Genomic DNA, 9,550 nt, shown 5'->3' with positions numbered 1-9,550 from the left:
TAGGCCAGTTCAGGCCCAAGTCAGATTTAGAATCGACCAAGGAAGGAGAAAATGCCTGGGGGATAAATACAAGGAGAATTTCAGCTTTGGCCTTGGTCTTTGACAGAGAAGGAACATCAGGGGTCCAGAAGATTTCCCATATCCCTATGGGCAACGTTAACCTCACAAAAGCTTTAGAATCCAGAGCAAAACTTCATTGAAAGCTAAGGACAAACTGAATTTGTAACAGCACAGGTCTAGAAAAATCCAGCACAAAACTACATCATTCCTTAGGAGAATATCCGAAATACCCTAGAAAATAGAATTCTAAGAGGGGTCGTTACTGCCTTTGTCATGTGCACACTTTAATTTTGAACCCCCTTTCCCTAAAATCTGTCTATAATCATAGGAAAGTACATTATAGACTTTTTTTTTTTTTTATTAGCAAAAGGGGCAGAGGATGTTTTATAGCAATTGTTTTAAGGCACCACCTTAGTAAAATGCCTCTTTCTTAATCTAATTAAGTTTGACTAAACTAAACTGATAAAAATCTCCTAATGATGGAAAGAGAAGCCCGCTGATGGGGGCTTGTGGGTTGTAACATTAAAATAAAGTTTCACTCAAACTCTCATGACAAAGTCCAGAACCATGAGGGCATTAAATAACCATATTTGAGAAACCCAATACTTCAATGGGACTTGAGACAGATCCTTCTGAGCTTGTGCTAAAAGGCAATCTGAGTCTTACAGAATTAGATTTAAATCTGGAAGGGACCTTCATAACCCACCCTCTCATATTCCAGGTGATGAAACAGGCGCTCAGAAGAGGTAAGTGACATACCCAGAATCACTCAGGTAGAATTTGGACCCAGAATTTCTGAGTCCAAGTAAATTATTATGTTTGTATAATATGTTGTCGTTGTTGAGTCATTTCAGTCATCTCTGATACTGAGTTCCAGCTTCTTTGTTTATAAAACAGATAATAAAACTTGGAGAAGAGACGGCCATGAGGCAGTAAATGGAGAGTAAACTCAAAGCCAGGATGATCTGAGTTGTAATCCTGACTGGCCCCCTTTAGCTGGGTGACCCTGTTGATAAATGCTGGTTGACTTAAGGACTTAAGACTTACCCTCCCACCATATGTTGCAGAGCCGTCCTCCCTTCCTTCCTCAGACGGGGCTCTTAGGCTGTGTTCCCTTTTATTGTCTTGTTGCTGCTGTTACCATTCAGTCTTTTCAATCATTTCCAGCTCTTCGGATCCCCATTTGGGATTTCCTTGGCAGAAATACTAGTATGCTTTGCTATCTCCTGCTCTGGCTCATTTTACAGATGAGGAAACTGAGGTAAATTGGGTTAAGTGACTTGCCCAGGGTCCCACAGCTAGTGTCTAGAACTGGATTCAAATTCTGGTCCTCCGTCCCCTGCATTGCCCACTGCCTTCCACACCTTCCTCACAGGATCAGGATGAGGAATACCGTTTGTGCTGAAAGCATCATTTCTTGGTAAGAATTGAGGCAACACAGATTTGGGGCTGGAAGGGACAGAGGGAGGCCGTTCCTTCTGTGTGTGGTGCGGTTGAGACCCAGAGGGGTCAGTGTCTTCCCCAAGATCACTCCCTAGTCAGTGCCAGAAACAGGATTTGAATCCAGGTCCTCTGACTCCCAACCTGTGCTTTGATATTGCTCTAGGAAAACCAGTGATGAGGACATTTTCTCTCCCAGAAGCAGCGCACGGCTTGGGAAGCCCCGGCCAACACTTCCCAGGCCCACCCCTGACCCCCTTCATGGGCAGAGAGCCCAGGGGGAGGGGGGACAGGCTATGAATGAAGGGGCTGAATCCGGTGAGGGTTACATAAAGCCTGGGCTGAGATCAGCCCTGGCTGCCAGCTCCCAGAGGGGCTGAAGGCTCTCTTCAGTGGCCTCCTTCCTGGGCACAGGGTGGGCAGCTAGGACGCAGGCCCTCCTCTGGAAAAAGGAAGCCGGGGAGCACTGGGGCCCCGAGCTGGGTTTGTTTACATCTGATTAGAGCAACAGAATGGGAGATCTCAGAGAAGCGGGTGGGATAATCTCCATGGATGGGAGGAGACACAGATTTCATTAATTATAGTCTCATAAATCTACCCAATACCCTCCTCCCTCTCAAGAATAAAAGTGTCGAATGAAGTCCCTGAGCTACCCCCAGAGAAGCCTGGGAGTCTGGAGCCCATCTGAAGCCTTCGCCACAAAAGCCTGGCCCTGTGCAGAGGAAAACACCCAGGACGGCACTTCCCACTTAGGGAGCTCCAGTCAGCTTGTTAGAGGCTCTGCTTCCATCCCATGTCCAAGGAATAAAAAGGTTAGGGGCCCTGAAAGTCAGTATCCCCAAGGATAAATCATGATAACAGGGAGGAAGGAAGGAAGGAAGGAAGGAAGGAAGGAAGGAAGGAAGGAAGGAAGGAAGGAAGGAAGGAAGGAAGGAAGGAAGGAAGGAAGGAAGGAAGGAAGGAAGGAAGGAAGGAAGGAAGGAAGGAAGGAAGGAAGGAAGGAAGGAAGGAAAGAGAAGGGAAGGAAAGAAGGGAGGGAAGGAGGGAGGGAGGAAGGGAGGGAGGGAGGAAGGGAGGAAGGGAGGGAGGGAGGAAGGGAGGAAGGAAGAGAGGGAGGGAGGAAATAAGCTTCTACACTCAGAGTTTGTCATTTTTCATCATAAGCCCTTTGCCATTGTCTTGGATCTTTGTGTTGCTGAGAACAGTTAAGTCATACACAATTGGTCATCATACAGCGTTGCTGTAATTGTGTACAATATTCCCCTTCACTTCACTTCACTTCAGTTCATACAAGTCTCTCTGGGCCTTCAGAAACCATCTTGCCCATTATCTCTTAGACCACAATAGTATAACATCACAATAAAAACTCCAGCTCCTTGAGCCGTAACTGCTGAGCATCTTCTCCATTTCCAAATTTTCTCCAGTACAAAAATATCTGTTACCAGTATCTCTGTGCATCTAAGACCTTTCCCCTGGTCTTTGATCTCTTCGGGAAGCAGACCTAGCAGTGGTATTACTGGGTCAAAGGGAGCACACCATTTATAGCCCTTTGGGCTCCCTTCCAAATTTCAGCAGGGAGTATTTACAGAGCTGGTGAATAGTTCTCTGGCTCCATAAAACCTTGTAATAAGTGGATGGGGTAGGGCAGCATCCTAAAATAGAGTGGAAAAAGATCTTAGAGATCACCTACAAGCGAGAAAGCCAACACCCAAAGTCTCCGTGCCTTCTCCAAGGTCACTCGGCCAGAACCAGTCTATAAATCATGACATAAAACCGACTCTCGCCTTTGATATGAAGGCAACATCCATGGGGAATAAACAGCCCAGACCTTAGTCACAAAGTGATTGTTTGGCTCTTGGCAAGTCGTTTGATTTCTCAGTGGTCCAGGCAAGTCTCTGAGTCTATAAATTAATCATAATAAAGAAGAAAAACTCTCCGTAAGCCGTTTCCGTGAGGGAACTGAGGAAGGGCAGTGGACAGCGAGCCCAGGCCTTCAGAGCGTGGGCAACCTCTGAGCTGAATTCTCACTGAAAGATCAGTGTCTCTTACCCCACAATAATATTACATTACAATCAAAAATCCCAGTTTGTTGAGATTCTGATAGATTCTTTCAATTTCCAAATTTTCGCCACTACAAAAATAGCTACTAGCAATATTGGATCTCTCTGGGATACAGACTCAAAGATCACCCCTTGTTCCTTGCTGGGGTTCAGGGTTGATCTATATGCAAAATCCAGCATCCATTCAGACCACAGAACCTTAGGACCCTGGGACATGGGAAGCTAACCTCCTAACCCTTCAAAATTCATAAGGCCCAAGCCTCCAGAGTAATCTCCTGCATCAAAAGACAAAAAGATGGAGGTCTGACCTGGGTCAGGTACAGAGGGACAAAGCCCAGGACCTCTCCCCTCCCACTCCCCTTCAGCAATGGCATCTAACCAAGAGGGACGACCAAGGAGAGCCAACTGAGGCCCCCACGTCTCCCTGCAGGTGCTCCTGGTCCTAATCACGCACCTGTGAATGGTCAAAGATAAGTTAGTGGAACAGAGCCAATAATGGATGTCAGTTCTCCCTTCTCTCTCCATTTATTCCTCCTGGGAAAGACACTATCTGAGATGGTTTCTGCACGTGTGACATCATGCCATGGGAGACAGTCTGGGCACACATCAGTCCCCATTTACACGTGTACATGTTACAACACATAAATGTGTGCATACACCTGTGTTTTTATATATTCGTATTTATTTGTAGGTGTGTGGATTGTAAATTCCTTGAAGACAGGAATTGTTTCGATTTGACCTTTATATACCGAGATCTGGCACAGTTCCTTTGGTGCTTAACAAATATTGGCCCAATGACTGAGGGATGGATGCTTTAGTTGCAGAATTACCATCAGTCTGCACTGCTAAAGACCATTTCCTCCTGGGAGTTCCCAGACCAAAGAACTCGGATCAAACCCAACAGTTCTAAAAATCCATCTTTCTGCATCCTCTCAACTGCAAACTAATCGAGCTCTCATAGTTGATGGTCTCTGCATGTGGAAAGACCCCATTTCCTGCCTTGGAGCCTGGGGGTCCGGCAGCCACTGGGATGTTGCCAGACCAGTCTGGTCAAGTGCGCCTCTCTTGCTCCAGGCCCCTCCCCGCAGCCAAAGTCTGGGAATCTGAAGGCCTGGGCCAGTTGGGCCCACAGAGCGAGGAGAAACAATCCTGGCCAGGGATCCTCTTACAGAACGAGCCCACACATCCAGACCGTCCCCCGGACTCAGCAAGCCAACTGACCATCCTTTCAGGGGGACTTGGCTCCCCACGGAGCCCATCCTCACCCAAGCCCACGCTCCCCCTGCAGCCCGCCGGGCTCACGCCTCCTTCCTCTTCCACATTCCAGAACCATGAGGTCTTTTGGCTTCCTCGAAATCTGTGTTTCTATCTATCTCTTGTTAGAGAGCTACACAACCAAAGGTTTTTTTTTTTTTTTTTTTTTCCTCAAGCCATTTCCCCCATCTTAACAATGTAGTGACTTTCTTTCTTCAGAGCCAAGGACCAAGAGCCAAGTATTTTGCATGTTGGAGGTAGGACTTTGGATACAAAACACAGCTTCCTTTCAGCATGGCTTTCTGGTAAAGAATAATAATAATGCCTGCTTGCCATGCAGAACCCCCGAGCTATCTCATTAACTCTCCAAATAGCCCCAAGTGGGATGGAAGGGAAGGTCAAGGTCAGCCATGAAGCAATCAGATCTTTTCCTTACTGGACTTCAAACTTTTCCTTGAGAAAAGATAAAGGTCTTCTCTACAAGGGGCTGGAATGGGAGATGTTCGAGCCAAGGTCTTCTCCAGCTAAACCACCCACCATCAAAATGGGATCCTCCTTGCTTTTTTCTTTGTATTATTCTTTTTCCACATAAGAGAGTCAAAACCAAGGCAGGGAAGTCCGAGTTTTCACCCAAGTTTCAAAATTTAGAGAGTACAACAACACTTAAAATCCTCCAAAGATTAAAAATAATTGAACTTATTTTTAATAAACTTAAAAATAAATTGAACTTATTTTTAACTAATTTGGGGGGGAAATCGTGTAAAAATGAAATTACTATATGGCCTATTCCTCCTTTCTTCCATCCTTTGTACCGCTTCTCATAAAATACCTAAAAAGTTGATACTAGATACTTTATGAGAAGTGGTACAAAGGATGATGCATTTTTTGAAGGTGCATTTTTTTTTTCTGTTTGTCCCCACTACAACTGCTGGCTGTTATAATGGTAATTTTCCAAGAATTACTTAAATAAGATCCCTCCAAAAATATTTCTCCCCAAACAAGTAAAATCCTCTAGAAAAGTAAAGTGAGATAAAGTGAGGGATCAAATGTGTCATCTTCTACTTTGTTGTTGTTCTGTTAACAACAAGAAAATAAAAAGGATGTGTACTTTAATGTCGATAATTGGGTGCCCTCCCTGTTTGTTGTCTTTAACTTGAGTTTTATTGGCCTTTGGGGTTGACTTTGTTTATATGACTACATTATTGTAGTCATTGTGTATGTTGCTCTTTGGGCTCTGCTTTCTTCACTTGGTATTACTTCATACAAGACTTGCCATGTTCCTCTGAATTTCTCACATTCATCATTCTGTGTGGTGCAATAATATCCCATTATATTCATATACCACAATTTGTTCGGCCACTAGGACCTAGTACATATTGTGTTTCCAACTTTTTGCTAGAAATATTTTTGAATAGAGGGATCTTTTCCACATAAAACCCAGTTGTGGGAACTCTGGGTCAAAGTGCAGGAAGAGCTTAGGAACCGTTCTTGTGTAATTCCAAACTACTCTCTGGCCAATTCGCTGATTACTTGCAGTAAGTTACCATGTCTTGTGACAATCCCTCCAACACTGACTTTTCCAATATTCTTCCATTTTTGCCAATGTGATGAGTTTGAATTGATAGCACAAAATTGTAGGATTATTAGGAAATGTAAATAATTATTCAGATGGAAAAAAATCTGCAATGATTATTTCTACTAACATTTAACCAACAATAGAACTATCACCTTATGTAAACTTTTTTTTTTTTTTCTAGCTTTTATGGAAAAAGTCTGTGATAGAGAAATAAACAGAGGGGAATTTTGAGTTTAATAAGAAAGAGGAGGGAATTATGTAGGTGATTTGGAGGAGTTTGGACTTTTGAAGGAGGCAAAAGATCAAATTTGGGGGGAAGGGATTGAGCAAAATCCAAAAAAAAGTGGTTTGGGTTCAACTTCTAGAATTTATAAGAGGATTAGGGGCCTGAGAGAAGATCAGAAGACAATGATTCAGTAACCAAAGTGAACAAGTAATTAAAAAAGGCAAGCAAAAGAAATCAGCAAACAAAATTAATTGGGAAAGAATAAATAAAACAAAATAACAATAAAAATTTAGTGTAAAAAATAAAAATTATACACTTGAGGCTAAAGAACAACTTTGGAACTCTTCCTCAAGAAGACTAAGCAGCATGTACTGAGGAGGAACCGATGACCAAGTAGATAGTGTGGATAGATATGGGATCTGGAGTCAGAAAGACAAATCCAATCTCAGACACTAGCTGTGTGATCCTGGGATCACCTAACTTCTGTCCACCTCTATTTCTCATCTGGTAAATAGAGAGAATAATAGCTAGTACCTCTCAAAGTTGTAAAGATCAGTGAGATGATATTTGGAAATTTCTTTGAAATTGTTAAGAACTCTCTAAGTTCTAGCTATTAATTGAAAACTCAACCAAAAGAATCAAGGGAAGGAGTAAAAATTGGTTTCATTCAACTCAGGTGTATAGAGATGTTTATTTGTCAACTTGATAGAAACAAAGAGCTCAATTATCTTCCTGAGAAATGTGCGCAAGTAATAACAGGAAAGTTGCCAATTAGTCGAAAGGAATACTTCTCAGTCCTGGTGATTCACGTGGGCACAGAAAATATTGCCAGAAAAAAAACCCATAAATATTGCCAAGAAATTGAAGATCAAAAGGAGGCACGAATGATCTTTAGCTAATTTCAACCAAACAAGTACACAGAAGAAAAAAATTGATTTGCACACCTCCTTTGTCCTCTTTGTCCTGTTTTTTAATAATAATAATGTTAGTATAAATAATAGCTAACATGAAATACTAAAGACTATAATCAAAATTTTTCCAGTCTGATAATTGTTCCCTTTGAAAGGAAAAACAAAAAAACAAAAAGAAAGTGAGAATTGAGCTACAATTTCTTTTCTTCACTGCCAGTTATAATCCACCAATTAATTTTTGTCAATTTTATTTTGAAAATTTTGGATTATCTAATGCCCAGAACAGTGCCTTAAACCTATTGACCATTTGTTACTTTTAGAATTGAATTATATCAAATATAGTTATTCAATGTTTTCCATCATTATTTTTTTTTTGCTAAAGACTCATAAACCATTCCTTTTTAACTAAAATATGCTCTGGCTGCACTAGAAGACAAAATTAAGTTCCCAGACCTCATTCTCTTTATTTTTAGAAAATATGAATGCTATTTGTCCCCCCCACTGAGAGGATTATAAATTTAGTTCTGGTTGGAGGACCTTAGAGACTCCCCTCGTTTTATATGTTGGGAAACTGAGGCACCACAGTGACGCAACTTATGCAAGTTCACCCAAGGAGTCACGTGGCAGAAATGGGATTGGAAGAGTGGAAGTTCTTTTCCTCATTCAAGCCCTTCGATACAATGGCTCCAAGACCAGTGACCACATCTCATTAATCACATCTGCCAATTCTTTCAGAACTCTGTGGTGTAGCTGGTCCGGGCCAAAAGGACTGAACTCATCCAGAACAGCTGAGCATTCTCTTTATTTATCTCCCCTTTCAAAACCTACCATTATCTCTTTTATCTTCCCCAACCCACAGATCATCCTTTTTGGCAGAGAAAAGCAAAGCAAATAAGTGATGAATTCTCTGCCTTCTCTTTGTCATATTTTATCAACAATTTGAACGGCCATCTGAGCTTTCTTTAAAGTTCTTCCTTTCATAAATATGAGAGAAAGAAGAGAGAGACAGAGACAGAGACAGAGATAGAGAGACAGAGTGAGAGACAGAGAGACAGAGACAGAGACAGAGATAGAGAGACATAGTGAGAGATAGAGAGACAGAGAGAGACAGAGACTGGGACACTTAGGTGGGCAGGTATGGGGGGGATGGAAAGGGGGTGGTGGGGATTTTCCCAGCCCCACGTGCTCCGATCTGTGACAGCTTAGAAGTGCCTCGAGGGGCTGGCTCCCAGTTCAGAAGGGGACGGTTTAGAGCTTGCACAACTGTAGAGTGGGTGACTGAAGGAGGCATTGTGTTCCCATGGGAAGGAGGTAGCTGCACCTGGCTGCAGAGCCCAGAGCACAGATTACCCATCCTGGGGGGTGGGACACGGCCCAGCTTTCCCAGCTCCGGATTGTAGGGTGATACACCCTCTTAGGGCTAAACTCTGAGGTCATTTCAGGCTCCCCCGGCCTCCTGGCCCCTAGCTTTCTACACGGTGAACACATGATAGATGCACATTGAGTTGTTGGCTTGACCAATGGTACCCATTCCCAGAAGCCTAAAGCTCACTCTCCTTCCTGCAGGGATTCACCACAGCTCCCAGGGCAAACCGGTGTGGAAAAATGCCCCGCTGGGGGCTGGGACCACGAATCCATTTATTTCCCTTGAACTTCTCCCATACTGGGTCAATCAGTTGTCTTTGATTAGCCATGAGTCATTCTCTGATGAGCTCTGATGTACACGGAGGCCTCCTGCTGTGGGAAAATCTCAAAGAAAGATGCAGTTACCCACAAGACCCTGCTCAATCAGGGATGATTTCTCTCCGCTTCCTACAGCTGCGCTGGTGGAAATATCTGCCCCCCCCTCCCCCTGGCCCAAAGCACTCTCTCTAGTCACATGATTATTAAGTGTCAAAGTCTGGGTTTAATTGTATTTAATTCAATGTTTAGCATTTTATATATATATATATATATATATATATATATATATATATATATATGATATTATACTATTCAATTCAATGTATAGTATTACAATATT

The sequence above is a fragment of the Sminthopsis crassicaudata genome, chromosome 4 (assembly GCF_048593235.1).
Source record: "Sminthopsis crassicaudata isolate SCR6 chromosome 4, ASM4859323v1, whole genome shotgun sequence".
In the NCBI taxonomy this organism is placed as follows: domain Eukaryota; kingdom Metazoa; phylum Chordata; class Mammalia; order Dasyuromorphia; family Dasyuridae; genus Sminthopsis; species Sminthopsis crassicaudata.
This window is presented reverse-complemented; position numbering follows the sequence as displayed.